Source organism: Mustela lutreola, chromosome 12 (assembly GCF_030435805.1).
Source record: "Mustela lutreola isolate mMusLut2 chromosome 12, mMusLut2.pri, whole genome shotgun sequence".
Taxonomy (NCBI): Eukaryota; Metazoa; Chordata; class Mammalia; order Carnivora; family Mustelidae; genus Mustela; species Mustela lutreola.
The window spans coordinates 55,715,285-55,736,773 of NC_081301.1; the positions used below are offsets into that span (position 1 = coordinate 55,715,285).

Here is a 21,489-nt window from a genome sequence, read left to right on the forward strand (position 1 = left end):
CCAAAGCATGACTGATGTTACTCATTGACAGTCAGAGAAGTGAGCCAAACCAAACAGATGTTCTCCCCACCCAAGGACAGACTAAGGTTTGTTACAACCAAAAATATTGCTAAACAAAATTTCAAACGAACAGACTTGACAATTCATGTCTTCCTGGTTCCCTTCTGCTCCACTATGGCATACATCCACAGAATACCCAAACCCTTTGTTGTTCTCCGTTGCTCCTAGTTTCCTTCAAAAGAATCCCGGAAATTTATTTTGAAACTTCCACGCTTTAAATTTTTATTCTTTTATTTGATTAGCAAAACTCACCGTCATGTGTAAGCAACCAATAATTCACTTTTTCACTGTTCTTGCCTATTTCTTTAGTTTCTTAGTATCAGACATGCTATTTTCCTGGCACTTACTCCACCTATCTCACCTCTTACCTGTTCTTTTATCTCAGAACAATTCAAATGTGAGAAAAAGAACACAAAATTTGTTAAGCTGACCTTCTCTCAGTATGATAGCAATCTTAAACTGTGTTCCACAGAACATTCATATCCCTTGATCTATTAATAAATACTCTCCAAAATGAAAAGTGTGTAAAGTCAAACAGGTCATATGCACAGTAACATATTTAAATAGATAAATAAAATTTTCTAGAAACACCAATTACTATTAAAATCAGTCAGGACTCCAGATTTAGGTGGACTACAGCTTGGAACATAATGGAAGATTTTGATTTATATTGCCTTTCATGATGATGCTTATATTGTTCTATTTCTGGCCATTGAGTTCACAATGGTAGGTGTAACCTGTCCTTGCTCCAACCCTGGATTGTTATTTACTCAGTGCTGGCCCCTGAGTTCTGTGTTGGACTCAGTGATGGCTAATGGCTGTGCAGGTCGTCTGTTGTTCTAGCTGAATGTAGTCCATGCCCAGCATACGACTGAATGCGCAGTACACCTCTGGGTTTCCTTGAGGGATCCATTATCCACTTTACAGTGATTTTTGCATCTGATTTTAGTGTCTACATTATACACACATACATTCACACATATTTACAAACATAATGAAATTCAAATGACATTCTGGACACATCTTTATTGACTATTCTTTTTATGTTTCCAAAAGGGCTTTGAAAGAATTACTGAAGTGATGTGATTGACAAGTGCTTTAAGAATCAGCTAATTAAGTAATATCTGAATATAGATGTTTCCTGGGAGGTTCATAATATGTCTTCATTTTGGCTTGTAGATTTTTTTTCATTTAAAAGTCAACTATTTTAAATAATTTAGCTTCCATATTAGTGAAATATATAACTTTGCCTCAGAAAGCATATCAAAGAGAGTTTCATACAGGTTTAGAAGACCTCTAGATACAATATAAAAGTACTAAAAAGTCAAAATTTCTTTTACAGATGTCTATAAAGTTTCCACAAATTTGGGCCAAGACACACTCTTTTTTTTGGTATTAGCTATAAATTTTAATAATATAGTACAATATATTATAATATAGACTATAATGCTTATATTGGCTTATAAACTGAGTATAGTTCTAAAAAGAAGTACCAGAAATACTTGGGTTATTAGCAGCATGGCTGAAATGATGAACATGTGGCTTCCTAAAGAGATACCTTGAAAAGGTAACACTAATTTACATGTATTTCCTTAGTATTACCACTTACTGGGCCTTCTACATCTTTGCACATAGAGAGTTAACAATTGTTCAGTTGAACTAATATGTCCCATTAATTACCTAGACATGAATGTGTGTGTGTGTATAGTTACAGTTACATATATATATGTAACTATATATACATATATTCATACATACATATATAGTCACAGTTATATATATATATATATTTATATATATATATGTAGTCTCAGATATGATGAAGACAAACTATTTAGATGGACCTCTTGAAAAGCAAGGAAGGGTAATGCATAAAATATTAATAATTTCTATCTCTTTAACATTTAATACTAATAATAATGTTATTCATTTCCCTGGTGCTTTTTTAATTTTTAGGATGCTGTAAGTATATAAGGCAGAGATCTCTACTTTATAGATAAGACATCTGAGAAAGGAACAATTAAGTAGCTCAGTTAAGGTAACTCTCATGTTGCCTCTGGGAGTTGAAATCAGCTACTCTAACCCAAATCCTGAATTTTTACAAAATCTAAAACCCAGCTGACAAAGCCTGAGAACATTACATATGCCTGTGATTTTTTAAAATTTGGAATTGAGAAGGTCAGTCTTTTTCAGGTGAGGATTGCTGTCCATATGAGGTTCAGGAACAATTGGTGGTCATTGTTTCTCACTCTGTTAAAAAAAAAAAAATCAGTTTTGTGATAAAATAATATACAAAGGTAGATCAATGTAGAAGGTCCTAACAGCATTGAATATTCTCGTTCCGTAAGTTGCTGAGGTTGAGCTGCATGTCTGTGCTTTAACAAGTGGGCTGTTAATCTTTCTTGGATTCTAAGGGCCAATAAATCTCTCCCTTTCCATGAGATGGGTTTGTGTCCCTTGTGTAAAATCTGACTAATTCATACAGCTAGCCTGAAACTTTCAAGGATTTTGATACCATTCTCTTCTGTTCAAATTAGGAATCTATTCTCTTTTTGGAAAATAGAAACTATATTATTGATTTCTTTTTTCTTTCTCTTTCTTTCTTTCTTTCTTTCTTTCTTTCTTTCTTTCTTTTTTTTTTTTTTTTTTAGATGGCTTGGTTGTTCAGGCCCTACCCTGGGAGTTTTCAAAAGATGCATTTTCTAGTTTTCTGGCAACTTTCATCTATTGATACTACTCTTCACAGAAAAATCCAGGTCTCCAGTTTCAACTTAAAACATGACATTGATAGTTCACAAAAAGAATTTATTACCAATTTAAAAAAATAGCTTTTTCCAAAGTAAAGATCTTTGAATTAAAAGCTAGATCACTTGGGAGACTGATTTCCTTCAACAGTGATTTATCCAAACCCTATCACATTTAGAGTATGGATTGGGGTGAAGACTGTGGAGACTGAAAGGGGATTATAATACAAAGAAAGAGGGATTTATCTCTTCTTATCTTCAGCCTATGTCACAGTATTTATCCAGGGAAAGGCCTGACCATCCCAATCTTCTTCCCAGAATCATGACACTAATTTTAAAAGCTGTTAAGATTCTGTCATTCAAACTGGCTCATCATCTTTCAAAATTATCCCAGGAATTCAAAGAACCAGTTTGGAGAGGGGTCCTTGGTTGTAGTTAAAGATTATATATATAAATATCTTAATAATTATTGTCATTTGAAATATATGTTGTTTAGACTGCATGTTTATACATAGAGAAGTTTGTTTCTTAGAAAGGATGCATTTGTGACCTTTTTGGTCTGTGTGCTATTAAAAATAGCTGCCCTAGTAGAAGGAAAACTTGAGAGTTTCCTTTACTGCCCACAGGATGGCATCAGAGTTCTCTTCATAAATCCAAAGGTTAGTGCTTTTCTCTGACATTTATGTGCTAGACTCTTAAAGTAGAAAGTTTCAGATCTGAAGATTTGAGTATTCATAACATCTTTATTATGGCTGGTCCTCATATCTCCATTTTGATGCTAATTCTGAGTGTAGTTACATGGGTGAATAATCAGCACAGCACTAAGAGGAAATATAAAACTTGGCCTGAGCAAGCTTGAATAAATGTGAGGTTTTAAAGCACATACTAAATGTAAGGAGAGGGAAATATACTTTTCTGATGGCAGGGGTAGCAGTAGCTGTCTTGATGATTGGATGTTTAACAGAGCATATAAATTCAGCTACAGATAGTTGCCAGGAGTAGTTGCATAATTCACAAGAAGCAAGTTTGCATCAAAGGAAGTCAGTGCATCCACTGCTTGCATCAAACTATACTTTCTCTCAAAGAGGAGATACCTAGTTTCTTCAATATTCAAGGGCTGTACAAACAGAATGGACAGTTGTTTTCTCAGAACAATCAAAAGTAAACTTAATCAGGGCGCCTGGGTGGCTCAGTGGGTTAAGCCGCTGCCTTCGGCTCAGGTCATGATCTCAGGGTCCTGGGATCGAGTCCCGCATCGGGCTCTCTGCTCAGCAGGGAGCCTGCTTCCTCCTCTCTCTCTCTCTGCCTGCCTCTCTGCCTGCTTGTGATCTCTCTCTGTCAAATAAATAAATAAAAAATCTAAAAAAAAAAAAAAAAAAAAAGTAAACTTAATCTTAACTCCTAAGATGTACTCCAGATGTAAGAAATAAGGGCAAAAAGATGTTTTCCAAATTTCAAGTGGAAGCAAAAATGTCTAAAGACCTGGATCCTGAGCCTCTCGTTGCTGTAGCAAATCAGATCTCTGACCAGGCATTCAGTTAGCTACTTTTATTTTTCAGAAATGCTACCTAATACTGAATGGAACCCTATATGGGAATCTCTGGGAATAGGCCTCTCATGGTGGGTATTTTGCTAATCTCATATATGATTTGCGGCAAGAATTTTAACTAATTTCTGCCTTAAGTTTTTGTTTGTTTTGGTTAAATTCTAAACTTAATAGATGCAACCACATGGTCTCTAAGACACCTTTTGCCTCAGAATGATCTTTTTCCATGGATGTAATAATACATTTAGAGATTATTTTTCCTAGCTAACAGCAAGCACTACTCAATCTTATTTCATGATGAAATGATAGTTCATAATGACATCTATAGTTCAGTAAGTAATGTAAAAACTGTTACTTAATATTATTCATTCACTCTTGTAAAAGAGACACAAAGAATAAAAGCTGGGGTTCATTATCAGGAAACTGGAATAACTTCTGACAAAGGGAATTTCAGTGAAGAATGAAGTCTAGAGACGGACTTCAACTATGAAGGATAAAACTGAGATGAGGTTTGGAGAAATTTCACTGATAAAGGCTCTAGAACGTAAGCAGCATTTTCTGAGCAGGAACAGCTCTTGGAGTTCTGGTTTTTCAAGGAGGGAGAGATGAGGGGCACCTGGGTGGCTCAGTCATTAAACATATGCCTTTGACTCAGGTCATGATCCAAGGTTCTTGGGATTGAGCCCCACATTGGGTACCCTGCTCAGCAAGAGGTCTGCTTCTCCTTCTCCCATTCCCCTTGCTTGTATTCCCTCTATTGCTGTCTCTCTCTCTCTGTCAAATAAATAAATAAAATCTTTAAAAAAAAAAAAGGAGGGAGAGATCAATTGACACACATAAATTAGATGTGACCACTCATATATGTAACTGAATTCCTAAATCACATTGAATAAAAGTATTATATCACTATTTGACAACTAATCATATACTCATAAAATAAATTCTTATCCCACAGTAAGTAAATAATAAAAATTTGCTAAATAAAATTGAATTCCAATTTATTTAAATTGCATTGCACATATATGTCGGATATTTTATAAGACTTGCAAAGATGGTTCTGGCTCATTTATAACATGTTAAAATATATTGTACACTGATCATTAAAATATTAACAACAAGTAATTTCAATGTAGATAAGACATTGGATAATCACAGGATCTGATTTTTAAGTGGGAAGTTGGTCATATGGTAAGGGGAGGAAAGTTTAGGAAGAGGATGGATGCAAAATGCAGTGATATGGAAGAACATTCAGTGTATTGGGAACTATGAATAATTTTCAAAAGGAGTGGTGGTAATAAAAGGAGTTGGAAAGGTTGTTTTGATTAAGAAGGGTCTTGTAAATAAGGTAGTCATAGCATGACAAAGAGGAGACAATCTGTATGCTCTGGTAATTAGCAGAGAGTTTATAAGTATTTGGACTAAGGAAAGAAGAGATTCCAGAAATATTCAATTATAGGATTTAGTGGTATGATTTCAAGAAGTCTTATTTTTGAAAGGAAAATATACTTTTTGAGTGAACTAGGATGGGTTATGCATGTAGTTAACATAAATTGGGGTAAATGGTGACTTGTGCAGGAATTAGTTTGAATTCATTCGGTAAGCTGCTAAAACAATAAACAAGCAGTGCAAAGGATACCTTTGAGCTCAAAGACACCGTGGGGTAGATGCAACTTTCCCCTGTTCTTTCATAAAGGTCAACCTAAAGTGCAGTAACCTCAATTTGTGGATCTAAAAACTCCAACAGTCTCAAAGGGATGTAAAAATCCAACACTCAGAAAACCCCAGACCCTCAAGCTTCATGACTCCTGTATGAGTGACTGGAGTGGGAGAACAGTGAATACTTAATAATACAACTTCTTAGCACAGAAGGAAAGCTTTGCTGAAATAGGGTTAAACACTTCTGTATTTGAATTCCCAAAGAATCATCAAGCCTATGGCAGGCCTAACTTGCCTACTTTGTGAAGAAAAATATAGCCGCATACAGGAAATATTTTATTAACTTTAGCTAGAGGCATTTTTTCCATTATCAGCCAGAGAAAAGATAAACATGAAGTTTCTCTATTCAATTTCTGTATAATCTTATATGTTCCACGTTGGAGCACATCTAGTAATTATATGCTTGTCGTATATTAAACTTCTTTCTTTCTATGAAATATTTTGTAGAGGCATTGCAGAACATCCGTGTGCCTCACATCACACAAAACTGAATTGGAATATTCAAAACGTGCATAAATTACCTAAAGAAGTTATTGTATAATAGGAAGAGATAGGAAAGTATCACAGGGAAGAATGCAAGTCACATCAGTGGTGGGTGACGGTAACACAGAATTTCAATTTCTCCTATATTCATGGTAATAGGAATTGATAAATGACTTGGGAAGGCCAGCTATCTATGGAGATAATGCAAGGCTATTTCTTTACCTAGTTCAATAGAAAAACAGTAAGATCACTCTTACTTGCCAAGTCAGAGCAAACATGTTAACAGAAAGAGTAGTAAGAAATGTGTGGCTGTGAGAAGATAAAACCAGATATGAAATAGTCTTAATTTCAAAAAGAAACAGAACAAACTGACGTGCACTTGAGGACTGACATGAAGACTGACTTGGAAAAAGACTGCGTTGGAAGAATCAAGTTTTACAGTTACTCTCCATGCAGCATCCACAATGTGAACAGTACCTCACAAGATAGTGGCATAGGAAGATCCCGAGCCACCTCATCCCAGGGACACACAAAATCTATAGCTACATATGAATCATTTCCCTCTGAAAAAGATCTGAAAACTAAATTAATTCCTTCTCCACAACAAAGGATTAAAAGACCATATTGAGATGGGTGAGAGAGGCAGAGATACAGTCTCATCAAAAATCCCACTCTCAGTGCAGCAACACAGTAGGGAGGAAGCTCGCTAGTCTGGCCCTTCTCCTGGAGGAGTAAGGTGTTGGTGCCCCACATCAGGCACACCAACCTCTGGGATATATACCAAAGAGGTGAGATCTCAAAATATCTAGCTTAGAAAAACAACAGGACTAACATCCAAAGGATGTTATAGGAAACTGAGATTCCCTCCTTAAAGGACTCATGTATAGTTTTATTCACTCTGAAACCCAGCAAAAATTAACAGTGTGAAAAGCACCTGGGCTGTATATGAAGGGGATTCATTTGCAAATCTAAAAGCAATTACTGGAGGGGCAGGAAACTGTTGAAAGACAGAAGGGCTGGCAGATATTTTTTTTTTTTTTTTTACTCAACTCTGACTAGATTGGCAAATTCTACCACTCAAAGATTTAATACCTATCATCAAACTCCTCAAAAAAAAAAAAAAAAAAAAATGAAGAGGAAGGAATGCTTCCAAACTCATGTTACAAGGCTAGCATTATCCTCATACCAAAATCAGATAGACACCACATAAAAAAGAAATATAGGCCAATCTTCTTGAAGAACATAGACATAAAAATCCTCAATAAAATGCTAGCAAACTGATTTTAAAAATATATTAAAAGGATTATACACCATGATCAAGTGGGATTTATTCCAGAGATGCAAGGATGGTTCAACATTTGCAATCGGTGTGACAGACCACATCAACAAAAGGAAAGGCAAAAATCTTATGATCACCTCAAAAGATGCAGAAAAAACATTTGACAAAATTCAACATCCATTTAGGATAAAAATGCTTAACAGAGAATGTATCTCAACATCATAAAGGCTGTAAATGATAAACCCACACCTAATATCATGCTCAATGATAAAAAGTTGAAAGCTTTTCTCTAAGATCAGGAGCAAGACAAGAATGCCTACTCTCCACACTATCATTCAACATAGTATTTGACTTCCTAGCCAGAGCAACTAGATAATAATAAAAAAAAATCCAAAATAAATAAAAGACATCCAAATTGGATAAAGAAATAACTATGACTATTTGCAAATGGCATGATACTATCTAGAAAAAACCTTAAAAACTCTACCAAAAAACTGTTAGAACTAACAAATGAATTCAGTAAAGTTGCAGGATACAAAATTAATATAGAAAAATCTTTTGCATTTCTGCACACTAATAACTATCAGAAAGAGAAATTAAGGAAAAATCCCATTTACAATCTTATCAAAAATAATACAAGTATGTAAGAATAAATTTAACAAAGGTGGTTAAAGACCAGTGCGCTGAACACTAAAACAGTGCTGATAAAAACTGAGGAAGACACAGATAAGTGGCAAGATATTAGTTGCTCATGGATTGGAAGAAATAATATTGCTTAAGTGTCCACACCACCCAGTCTATGGATTCAATCTACAGATTCAATATTAATGGTATTTTTTTTTTACAGAACAAGAACAAATAATTTAAAAATTTATGTGGAATCACAAAAGATCCTGACTAGACAAAACAATTTTAAGGGGGAAGAACAAAGCTGGAGATATTATGTTCCCTAATTCCAATCTATACTACATAGTAATCAAAACAGGATAGTACTTGCATAAAAACAAACACATAGGTCAAAGGCTCAGAATAAAGAGCCAAGAAATAAACCCACACATATTTGGTCAATTAATTTATGATAAGTGAGCCAAGAATATACAATGAAGAAAGGACGGTCTCTTCTATAAATGATGTTGAGAAAACTAAACAGCTACATGCAAAAGAATGCAACTGGACCACCATCTTATATCCTATATAAAAATTAACTCAAAATAAATTAAAGACTTAAATGTAAAACCTGAAACCATAAAACTCCTAGAAGGAAACATAGGCAGTAAGCTCCTTGATAGAGGTCTTAGCAATGTCTTTCTGGATCTGAATTCAAAGGTAAGAACAACAAAAGCAAAAATAAAATATTGGAATGACAACAAAGATCTTCTGCCCAGTGAAGGATGCTATATACAAAATGAAGAGGCAACCTATTAAATGGGTGAAGATATTTGCAAATAATATATCCAATAAAGAGTTAATAACCAAAATATATAGAACACTCATACAACTCAATAACAACAAGAATAACAACAAAACCCCTCAAATAATCCAATTAAGAAATAAGCAGAGAGGGACGCCTGGGTGGCTCAGTTGGTTAAGCAGCTGCCTTTGGCTCAGGTCATGATCCCAGCATCCTGGGATCGAGTCCCACATCGGGCTCCTTGCTCGGCAGGGAGCCTGCTTCTCCCTCTGCCTCTGCCTGCCATTCTGTCTGCCTGTGCTCGCTCTCCCCCCCCCCCCGATAAATAAATAAAATCTTTAAAAAAAAAAAAAAAAAAGAAAGAAGCAGAGGATTTGAATAGATATTTTCCCCAAGAACACACACAGATGGCTATCATTATATGAAAAGAAAAGATGCTCAACATCACTAATCATCAGAGAAATGCAAATCAAAACCACAATGATAGGTCACCTTACATCTGTTAGGATGGCTGTTATCAAAAAGACAAGACAACCAATGTTGACAAGGATGTGGATAAAAGGGAACTCTTGCGCACTGTTAGTGCTCATATAAATTGGTGCAGCCACTATGGAAAACAGCAAAAAGATTTCTCAAAAAAAGTAAAAATAGAGCTACCATGTGATCCAGTGGTTTCACCACTGAGTATCTATGTGAAAACAAAACAAAACAAAACAAAGAAACAAATAAAACAACAAAAAAGCCTCACTAACTCAAAAAGATATATGCTCCCCATGTTTATTGCAGCATCATTTACAATAGCCAAATTATAGAAACAGTCTTATGTGTCCATCCATAGATGAACAGATAAGAAGATATGCTATATATACAATGGAATACTACTGGAACATTAAAAAAAAAAATTGAGATCTTGTGATTTGCAACAACATGAATGGACCTTGAGTGTATCTGGCTAAGTGAAATAAGTCAGACAAAAAAAGATATATCACTGGATTTCACTTATATGTGTCATCTAAAACAAACAAAAAATAAAACCCAAATTCACAAATGCAGAGAAGGGACTGGTGCTCACCAGAGGAGAAGAGAGTGATGGGGGCAAAATGGGTGAAGGAGACCAAGAAGAATAATCTTCCAACTATAAAATAACTTATGGGCATATAAGGTACAGTATAGGGAAGATAGTCAATAATACGATATAAGGATACAGATGGTAATCAGGCTTATTATGGTGATCATTTTATAATGTATAGAAATATAGAACTACTATGTTGTACACCTGAAACTAATATGATTTTCATGTCAATTATACATCATCTTTTTAAAGGGCATGGTTTTCTTTTTTTATTGATGTATAGTTGACATATTAAGACATTTTTTATTATACATTTAATCATTATAAATGTGAAAATATGATAAACCTTTAAATCCTAGTTTCCTAGGCTGTAAGCATGCTCATAACTTGACTTTTCAGGGTTCATAAATCTTGTCAGATTATCTAACCCAACAGACCATGCTGCTCATGGAGCTTTAACACCTCTGCTCATATTATCTCCAGATATCATTAGCATATGAATGTCTTCAGCCAAGCCATTAATCAAAAATATCCACCAAACACAGCCAAGAATATCAGTTCTGTAGCACGCCACTGGGAGCTCCTGATATATTAATACATGTATTATATACCCATTTCACGAACTTGTGATTTGTATATATTTGCTCATTTAATCCTCCACCTTAAGGAAGCTGCTATTATCACCCCCTATATAGGCTGAGAAGGCAGAAATACTGAGAAGCACAGCAGCCACAGTGAGAAAGCCAAGATATGGAGAAGGTGGGACTCAAACCAGCTGATCTGAAGTGTATACATGGCCTCATTAAGAAGAATGTTCAGCCTCATGATTCAGTTGCTGAAGAGAAGAATTCCTAAATTAGAAAACATGGTACAAACCTTCGAGTTTATGGTATAAAACTTTATGACACAAGATACAGAAGAGGGGGAGGGAGGAGTCAAGATGGCGGAGAAGTAGCAAGCTGAGACTGCTTCAGCTAGCCGGAGATCAGCTAGATAGCTTATCTAAAGATTGCAAACACCTGAAAATCCATCGGCAGATCGAAGAGAAGAAGAACAGCAATTCTGGAAACAGAAAAACAACCACTTACTGAAAGGTAGGACCGGCGGAGAAGTGAATCCAAAGCGACGAGAAGATAGACCCCGGGGGGAGGGGCCGGCTCCCGGCAAGCGGCGGAGCAACCGCGCACAAAATCAGGACTTTTAAAAGTCTGTTCCGCTGAGGGACATCGCTCCAGAGGCTAAACCGGGGCGAAGCCCACGCGGGGTCAGCGTGGCCTCAGGTCCCGCAGGGTCACAGAAGGATCGGGGGTGTCTGAGTGTCACAGAGCTTGCGGGTATTGGAACGGGAAAGCCGGCTACAGAGACAGAGCCGACAGTAAGCTCGCAGCTCCGTGTTACCTTGAACCGGTCGCAGGCTCCGTGAGCTCGGAGCGCGGCCGGAGGTCAGGCAGACGGGAGTAACTGGGCGCAGTTCTCTGAGGGCGCACTGAGGAGTGGGGCCCTGGGCTCTCGGCTCCTCCGGGCTGGAGACCAGGAGGCCGCCATTTGTATTCCTGTCCTCTGGAACTCTACGGAAAGCGCTCAGGGAACAAAAGCTCCTGAAAGCAAACCCGAGCGGATTACTCACCCCGGCCCCGGGTAAGGGCGGTGTAATTCCGCCTGGGGCAAAGACACTTGAGAATCACTACAACAGGCCCCTCCCCCAGAAGATCAACAAGAAATCCAGCCGAGACCAAGTTCACCTACCAAGGAGTGCGGTTTCAATACCAAGGAGAGCAGCAGAATTCCAGAGGAGGAGAAAGCCAAGCACGGAACTCATGGCTTTTTTCCTGTGATTTTTTTTAGTCTTGCAGTTAATTTAATTTTTTCTTTTTCATTTTTTTTTTTTTCTCGCCTTCGGGTAAAATTTTTTTTTAACTGTTACCTTTTTCTTTTTTAACGACTTTTTACTAGTTTATCTAATATATATATATATATATTTTACATTTTTCTTAGGTGTTTTCTTTTTTTAAAAATTCTTTTATTTTCTTTTCTTTTTTTTTTTCTTTTTCTTTTCTTTTTGTTTTTTTTTTCTTTCTTCCTTTTTGAACCTCTTTTTATCCCCTTTCTCCCCACTCACGATTTTGGATCTCTTCTAATTTGGTTTAAGCATATTTTCCTGGGGTTGTTGCCACCCTTTTAGTATTTTACTTGCCCCTTCATTTACTCTTATCTGGACAAAATGACAAGACGTAAAAATTCAACACAAAAAAAAGAACAAGAGGCAGTACCGAAGGCTAGGGACCTAATCAATACAGACATCGGTAATATGTCAGATCTAGAGTTCAGAATGACAATTCTCAAGGTTCTAGCCGGGCTCGAAAAAGGCATGGAAGATATGAGAGAAACCCTCTCGAGAGATATAAAAGCCCTTTCTGGAGAAATAAAAGAACTAAAATCTAACCAAGGTGAAATCAAAAAAGCTATTAATGAGGTGCAATCAAAAATGGAGGCTCTAACTGCTAGGATAAATGAGGCAGAAGAAAGAATTAGTGATATAGAAGACCAAATGACAGAGAATAAAGAAGCTGAGCAAAAGAGGGACAAACAGCTACTGGACCACGAGGGGAGAATTCGAGAGATAAGTGACACCATAAGACGAAACAACATTAGAATAATTGGGATTCCAGAAGAAGAAGAAAGAGAGAGGGGAGCAGAAGGTATACTGGAGAGAATTATTGGGGAGAATTTCCCCAATATGGCAAAGGGAACGAGCATCAAAATTCAGGAGGTTCAGAGAATGCCCCTCAAAATCAATAAGAATAGGCCCACACCCCGTCACCTAATAGTAAAATTTACAAGTCTCAATGACAAAGAGAAAATCCTGAAAGCAGCCCGGGAAAAGAAGTCTGTAACATACAATGGTAAAAATATTAGATTGGCAGCTGACTTATCCACAGAGACCTGGCAGGCCAGAAAGAGCTGGCATGATATTTTCAGAGCACTAAATGAGAAAAACATGCAGCCCAGAATACTATATCCAGCTAGGCTATCATTGAAAATAGAAGGAGAGATTAAAAGCTTCCAGGACAAACAACAACTGAAAGAATTTGCAAATACCAAACCAGCTCTACAGGAAATCTTGAAAGGGGTCCTCTAAGCAAAGAGAGAGCCTACAAGTGGTAGATCAGAAAGGAACAGAGACCATATACAGTAACAGTCACCTTACAGGCAATACAATGGCACTAAATTCATATCTCTCAATAGTTACCCTGAATGTGAATGGGCTAAATGCCCCTGTCAAAAGACACAGGGTATCAGAATGGATAAAAAAACAAAACCCATCTATATGTTGCCTCCAAGAAACACATTTTAAGCCCGAAGACACCTCCAGATTTAAAGTGAGGGGGTGGAAAAGAATTTACCATGCTAATGGACATCAGAAGAAAGCAGGAGTGGCAATCCTTATATCAGATCAATTAGATTTTAAGCCAAAGACTATAATAAGAGATGAGGAAGGACACCATATCATACTCAAAGGGTCTGTCCAACAAGAAGATTTAACAATTTTAAATATCTATGCCCCCAATGTGGGAGCAGCCAACTATATAAACCAATTAATAACAAAATCAAAGAAACACATCAACAATAATACAATAATAGTAGGGGACTTTAACACTCCCCTCACTGAAATGGACAGGTCATCCAAGCAAAAGATCAGCAAGGAAATAAAGGCCTTAAACGACACACTGGACCAGATGGACATCACAGATATATTCAGAATATTTCATCCCAAAGCAACAGAATACACATTCTTCTCTAGTGCACATGGAACATTCTCCAGAATAGATCACATCCTCGGTCCTAAATCAGGACTCAACTGGTATCAAAAGATTGGGATCATTCACTGCATATTTTCAGACCACAATGCTCTAAAGCTAGAACTCAACCACAAAAGGAAGTTTGGAAAGAACCCAAATACATGGAGACTAAACAGTATCCTTCTAAAGAATGAATGGGTCAACCGGGAAATTAAAGAAGAATTGAAAAAAATCATGGAAACAAATGATAATGAAAATACAATGGTTCAAAATCTGTGGGACACAACAAAGGCAGTCCTGAGAGGAAAATATATAGCGGTACAAGCCTTTCTCAAGAAACAAGAAAGGTCTCAGGTACACAACCTAACCCTACACCTAAAGGAGCTGGAGAAAGAACAAGAAAGAAACCCTAAGCCCAGCAGGAGAAGAGAAATCATAAAGATCAGAGCAGAAATCAATGAAATAGAAACCAAAAAAACAATAGAACAAATCAACGAAACTAGGAGCTGGTTCTTTGAAAGAATTAATAAAATTGATAAACCCCTGGCCCGACTTATCAAAAAGAAAAGAGAAAGGACCCAAATAAATAAAATCATGAATGAAAGAGGAGAGATCACAACTAACACCAAAGAAATACAAACTATTATAAGAACATACTATGAGCAACTCTACGGCAATAAATTTGACAATCTGGAAGAAATGGATGCATTCCTAGAAACATATAAACTACCACAACTGAACCAGGAAGAAATAGAAAGCCTGAACAGACCCATAACCAGTAAGGAGATTGAAACAGTCATTAAAAATCTCCAAACAAACAAAAGCCCAGGGCCAGACGGCTTCCCGGGGGAATTCTACCAAACATTTAAAGAAGAACTAATTCCTATTCTCCTGAAACTGTTCCAAAAAATAGAAATGGAAGGAAAACTTCCAAACTCATTTTATGAGGCCAGCATCACCTTGATCCCAAAACCAGACAAGGATCTCACCAAAAAAGAGAGCTATAGACCGATATCCTTGATGAACACAGATGCGAAAATACTCAACAAAATACTAGCCAATAGGATTCAACAGTACATTAAAAAGATTATTCACCACGACCAAGTGGGATTTATTCCAGGGCTGCAAGGTTGGTTCAACATCCGCAAATCAGTCAATGTGATACAACACATCAATAAAAGAAAGAACAAGAACCATATGATACTCTCAATAGATGCTGAAAAAGCATTTGACAAAGTACAACATCCCTTCCTGATCAAAACTCTTCAAAGTGTAGGGATAGAGGGCACATACCTCAATATCATCAAAGCCATCTATGAAAAACCCACCGCAAATATCATTCTCAATGGAGAAAAACTGAAAGCTTTTCCGCTAAGGTCAGGAACACGGCAGGGATGTCCATTATCACCACTGCTATTCAACATCGTACTAGAGGTTCTAGCCTCAGCAATCAGACAACAAAAGGAAATTAAAGGCATCCAAATCGGCAAAGAAGAAGTCAAATTATCACTCTTCGCAGATGATATGATACTATATGTGGAAAACCCAAAAGACTCCACTCCAAAACTGCTAGAACTTATACAGGAATTCAGTAAAGTGTCAGGATATAAAATCAATGCACAGAAATCAGTTGCATTTCTCTACACCAACAGCAAGACAGAAGAAAGAGATATTAAGGAGTCAATCCCATTTACAATTGCATCCAAAACCATAAGATACCTAGGAATAAACCTAACCAAAGAGACACAGAATCTATACTCAGAAAACTATAAAGTACTCATGAAAGAAATTGAGGAAGACACAAAGAAATGGAAAAATGTTCCATGCTCCTGGATTGGAAGAATAAATATTGTGAAAATGTCTATGCTACCTAAAGCAATCTACACATTTAATGCAATTCCTATCAAAGTACCATCCATCTTTTTCAAAGAAATGGAACAAATAATGCTAAAATTTATATGGAACCAGAAAAGACCTCGAATAGCCAAAGGGATATTGAAAAAGAAAGCCAACGTTGGTGGCATCACAATTCCGGACTTCAAGCTCTATTACAAAGCTGTCATCATCAAGACAGCATGGTACTGGCACAAAAACAGACACATAGATCAATGGAACAGAATAGAGAGCCCAGAAATAGACCCTCAAATCTATGGTCAACTAATCTTCGACAAAGCAGGAAAGAATGTCCAATGGAAAAAAGACAGCCTTTTCAATAAATGGTGCTGGGAAAATTGGACAGCCACATGCAGAAAAATGAAATTGGACCATTTCCTTACACCACACACAAAAATAGACTCAAAATGGATGAAGGACCTCAATGTACGAAAGGAATCCATCAAAATCCTTGAGGAGAACACGGGCAGCAACCTCTTCGACCTCTGCCGCAGCAACATCTTCCTAGGAACAACGCAAAAGGCAAGGGAAGCAAGGGAAAAAATGAACTACTGGGATTTCATCAAGATCAAAAGCTTTTGCACAGCAAAGGAAACAGTTAACAAAATCAAAAGACAACTGACAGAATGGGAGAAGATATTTGCAAACGACATATCAGATAAAGGACTAGTGTCCAGAATCTATAAAGAACTTAGCAAACTCAACACCCAAAGAACAAATAATCCAATCAAGAAATGGGCAGAGGACATGAACAGACATTTCTGCAAAGAAGATATCCAGATGGCCAACAGACACATGAAAAAGTGCTCCATATCACTCGGCATCAGGGAAATACAAATCAAAACCACAATGAGATATCACCTCACACCAGTCAGAATGGCTAAAATCAACAAGTCAGGAAATGACAGATGCTGGCGAGGATGCGGAGAAAGGGGAACCCTCCTACACTGTTGGTGGGAATGCAAGCTGGTGCAGCCACTCTGGAAAACAGCATGGAGGTTCCTCAAAATGTTGAAAATAGAACTGCCCTATGACCCAGCAATAGCACTATTGGGTATTTACCCTAAAGATACAAATGTAGTGATCCAAAGGGGCACATGCACCCGAATGTTTATAGCAGCAATGTCCACAATAGCCAAACTATGGAAAGAACCTAGATGTCCATCAACAGATGAATGGATCAAGAAGATGTGGTATATATACACAATGGAATACTATGCAGCCGTCAAAAGAAATGAAATCTTGCCATTTGCAACAACATGGATGGAACTAGAGCGTATCATGCTTAGCGACATAAGTCAAGCAGAGAAAGACAACTATCATATGATCTCCCTGATATGAGGAAGTGGTGATGCAACATGGAGGCTTAAGTGGGTAGAAGAAGAATAAATGAAACAAGATGTGATTGGGAGGGAGACAAACCATAAGTGACTCTTAATCTCACAAAACAAACTGAGGGTTGCCGGGGGGAGGGGGTTTGGGAGAAGGGGTTGGGATTATGGACATTGGGGAGGGCATGTGATTTGGTGAGTGCTGTGAAGTGTGTAAACCTGGTGATTCACAGACCTGTACCCCTGGGGATAAAAATATATGTTTATAAAAAAAAAAAAAAAAGATACAGAAGAGGGGTTACTCTAATTAAATGAGATTGATTCAATTCATACAATTAAGGTCAATGTGAAAAGCAAACTCAGTGAAAGGAAAGAAAGCTAAAGATAACAAAAAATTAACTTAAAAATAAACAATTCTAAATACCCCAAATTTGAAGGATAGTTATAGCCTATCCTATAGGCATTAAAAATGGTATCAAACAAATCATATGTGATAATGTGGAGATGCACTTTTTTGGTAAAATATTAAATTTAAAAAACAAACTAAACTGTGATATGTACAAAATGATTACAAGTTTATGTAAGAACATACTGCAAAGTAGCAATAATATTACCAAATTATTAATACCAAAATATGCCAGATTATTATGGAGGGAGCTATGAAAAAGTAAAAATTGAACAGCAATTTTAGGGGCACTTGCACCCGAATGTTTATAGCAGCAATGTCCACAATAACCAAACTATGGAAAGAACCTAGATGTCCATCAACAGATGGATGGATAAAGAAGATGTGGTATATATACACAATGGAATACTATGCAGCCATCAAAAGATATGAAATCTTGCCATTTGCGACAACGTGGATGGAACTAGAGGGTATCATGCTTAGCGAAATAAGTCAATCGGAGAAAGACAACTATCATATGATCTCCCTGATATGAGGAAGTGGAGATGCAATGTGGGGGTTTGGGAGTAGGAAAAGAAAAAATGAAGGAAGATGGGATTGGGAGGGAGATAAACAATAAAAGACTCAATCTCAAAAAACAGACTGAGGGTTGCTGGGGGGAGGGGGGATGGGAGAGGGTGGTGAGGATATGGACATTGGGAAGGGTATGTGCTAAGATGAGTGCTGTGAAATGTCTAAACCTGGCGATTCACAGACCTGTACCCCTGGAGATAAAAATACGTTATATGTTTATTTAAAAAATTAATTAATTAAAAAAATTGAACGGTAATTTTAAAAGATAATAATATAATATGTGATAGTTTAAATCCAGTTGTCAAAAAGGACAATGCAAGTCTTTTATCACTTAAGATATGAACAGCATCAAAGATGTGAGGTGCATTTTTTTGTGGATTTTTTAAAAGCAGGACAGAAAATGCAAGACAAATTTGTTTAATTTGAAAGACAGTCAAATGGCAAATAAATAAAAACAGGACAAATAAGTTATAAAAACGAGTTCAGCAAAAAGTTGGTTTTAGTATTTTCATATTGGACTTTTAAAACAAACAGCATGATAGCACAGAACATCTTATTTTCTGATTTAAGTAGAAAAGAGCATTGACTTCAAAATTCTTCACACTGTGGAGCTTCTTGAGAATTTGTTTGTATTACAAATTTTAGATGGAATGCAGAACAATTTTGTAGTTCTTATTTCACAGACAGTTACTCCAAACTCCTTTTTTGAATACCAACTAGGGGCATCTACTGTGGAAGACTTTAATATAAACTACTGTACCTGCCCACAAATAAAAAAAAAATAAATACATAAATGTTATAAATGTTGTTGATGTTGTGAAGAAGTGTCCAAAGAGGTAGAAATCCAGTTATATTAAAGCACAAAGGAAGGACTCACACCCATCTGGATGTAGGGGTGTCTTTCAATGGTACTTGCTACTTGAACAGTGAATAATGGGTGAAATTGTAATAGATTAAATGAGTTTTAGGGAAGTGTATTTTATTAGAACATACTACATGAATAAAAGACAGGAAAGATTACTAGAAGCATGCTTAAGGAGTTAAGTTTTGGTTTTTTTTCCTTAAAGATTTTATTTATTTATTTGACAGAGATCACAAGTTGGCAGAGAGGCAGGCAGAGAGAGAGTGGGGGAAGCAGGCTCCCTGCAGAGAGCCTGATGCGGGGCTCCATCCCAGGACCCTGGCCTCATGACCTGAGCTGAAGGCAGAGGCTTAACCCCCTGAGCCACCCAGGCGCTCCAAGGAGTTAAGTTTGATTAAAGGATAGGTTATATGAGAAATTGGGACATGTAAATTAGAAACAATTTTGAAAAGGTAGTGAATGTACTCGTTAAAGATTTGGCAGTTTGGTTTTGTTCATGACAGAGAAAAGAGGATAGAAATGGACTATTCAGTAAGTATCAGGTAATTATGTGTTTTTATTATATCACCCTTTTGACTGCAATGGGATTACTGAACTTGAGGCTCATGTTAGTTGCATAAGGTAGCATACTTTGCAAGAAGCAGAATTGGAGTCAGAACCCACATGAATAACTTCATATCACAAGCTCTTTCCATTGTATTATACCCTAACATTTTTAACTCCCTCTGACAGTTGGAGCTAAAATATTTCAGAGCAGTGGAAAAGAAGATGATATTCTGTGTGCAATTTTCAGTGACCCTATGAAAGGGAACAATGGCCACCTGGATTTTTTGAAAGGGGACCATAGTCCATTTAGACACTTATCTCCTGTTTTTCTGTTTGTATGTGTGTGTGAGTTTTGTTTGATTTTTTGTTTGTTTGTTTGTTTTTGTTTGGTTTTTGTTTGGTTTTTGTCTTTTGTGGTCCATACAAATTTTAGGATAGTTTGTTCTAGCTCTGTGAAAAATGTTGGTGGTATTTTGATAGGGTTTTCATTAAATGTGTAGATAGCTTTGGGTAGTATAGATATTTTAACGATATTTGTTCTTCCAATCCATGAGTAATGAATGTTTTTCCATTTCTTTGTGTCATCTTCAATTTCTTTTATCAGTGTTTTATAATTTTCAGAGTATGGGTCTCTCACCTCTTTGGTTAGGTTTACTCCTAGGTATCTTACTGTTTTAGGTGCAATTATACATTCCTTAATTTCTCATCCTGCAGATTCATGATTGATGTGTAGAAATACAACAGATTTCTGTATATTAATTTTGTATCCTGCAACTACACCAAATTAGTTTATCTGTTCTAGCAGGTTTTTTTTCTCTTTGCCTCATGACTATTTTTAATTAAGTTATTATTTTAATTCCAGTATAGGTTATAAACAATGTTATGTTACTTTCAGGCATACAGTCTGGTGATCCAACAGTTCTATACATCATTACTAACTACTCATGATAGGTGTACTACTTTTTTTTTCAGTGTTCCAAAATTCATTGTTTATGCACCATACCCAGTGCTCCATGCAATACGTGCCCTCCATAATACCCACCACCAGGCTCACTCAACCCTCACCCCTTGGCCCTCCAAAACCCTCAGTTTGTTTCTCAGAGTCCACAGTCTCTCATGGTTTGTCTTCCTCTCCGATTTCTCCCAACTCACTTATCTTCTCCATCTCCCCGATATCTACTGTGTTATTGCTTATGCTCCACAAATAAGTGAAACCATATGATACTTGACTCTCTCTGCTTGAATATTTCAGCATAATCTCTTCCAGTCCCATCCATGTTGATACAAAATGTGGGTATTCATCTTTTCTGATGGAGGCATAATATTCCATTGCATATACGGACCATATCTTCTTTTTTCACTCATCCGTTGAAGGGCTTCTTGGTTCTTTCCACAGTTTGGCGACTGTGGCCATTGCTGCTATGAACATTAGGCATACATGTAATTATTTTCATTACATCTGTATCTTTGGGGTAAATACCCAGTAGTGCAATTTCAGGGTTATAGGGTAGCTCTATTTTTAATTTCTTAAGGAATCTCCATAATGTTTTCCAAAGTGGCTGCACCAATTAGCATTCCCACCAATAGTGTAAGAGGGTTCCCCTTTCTCCCCATCCTCTCCAACACTTGTTGTTTACTGTCTTGTTAATTTTTGCCATTCTAACTGGTGTAAGGTAATATCTCAATGTGGTTTTTTTTTTAATTTTTTTTTTATAAATATTTATTTTTATCCCCAGGGGTACAGGTCTGTGAATCACCAGGTTTACT

At 36.8% G+C, this 21,489-nt stretch overlaps 1 long non-coding RNA gene across 1 annotated transcript in view; it reads right to left on the bottom strand.

Moving 5' to 3' along the window:
* Window positions 1-1,066: 1,066 nt before the first annotated feature.
* LOC131813092 (uncharacterized) overlaps window positions 1,067-21,489 on the bottom strand; it is a 46,998-nt gene continuing 26,575 nt past the window's right edge. The window contains exon 2 of the long non-coding RNA XR_009346595.1: window positions 1,067-2,310. This is a non-coding gene — a long non-coding RNA (uncharacterized LOC131813092). The remainder of the gene's footprint in view (window positions 2,311-21,489) is intronic.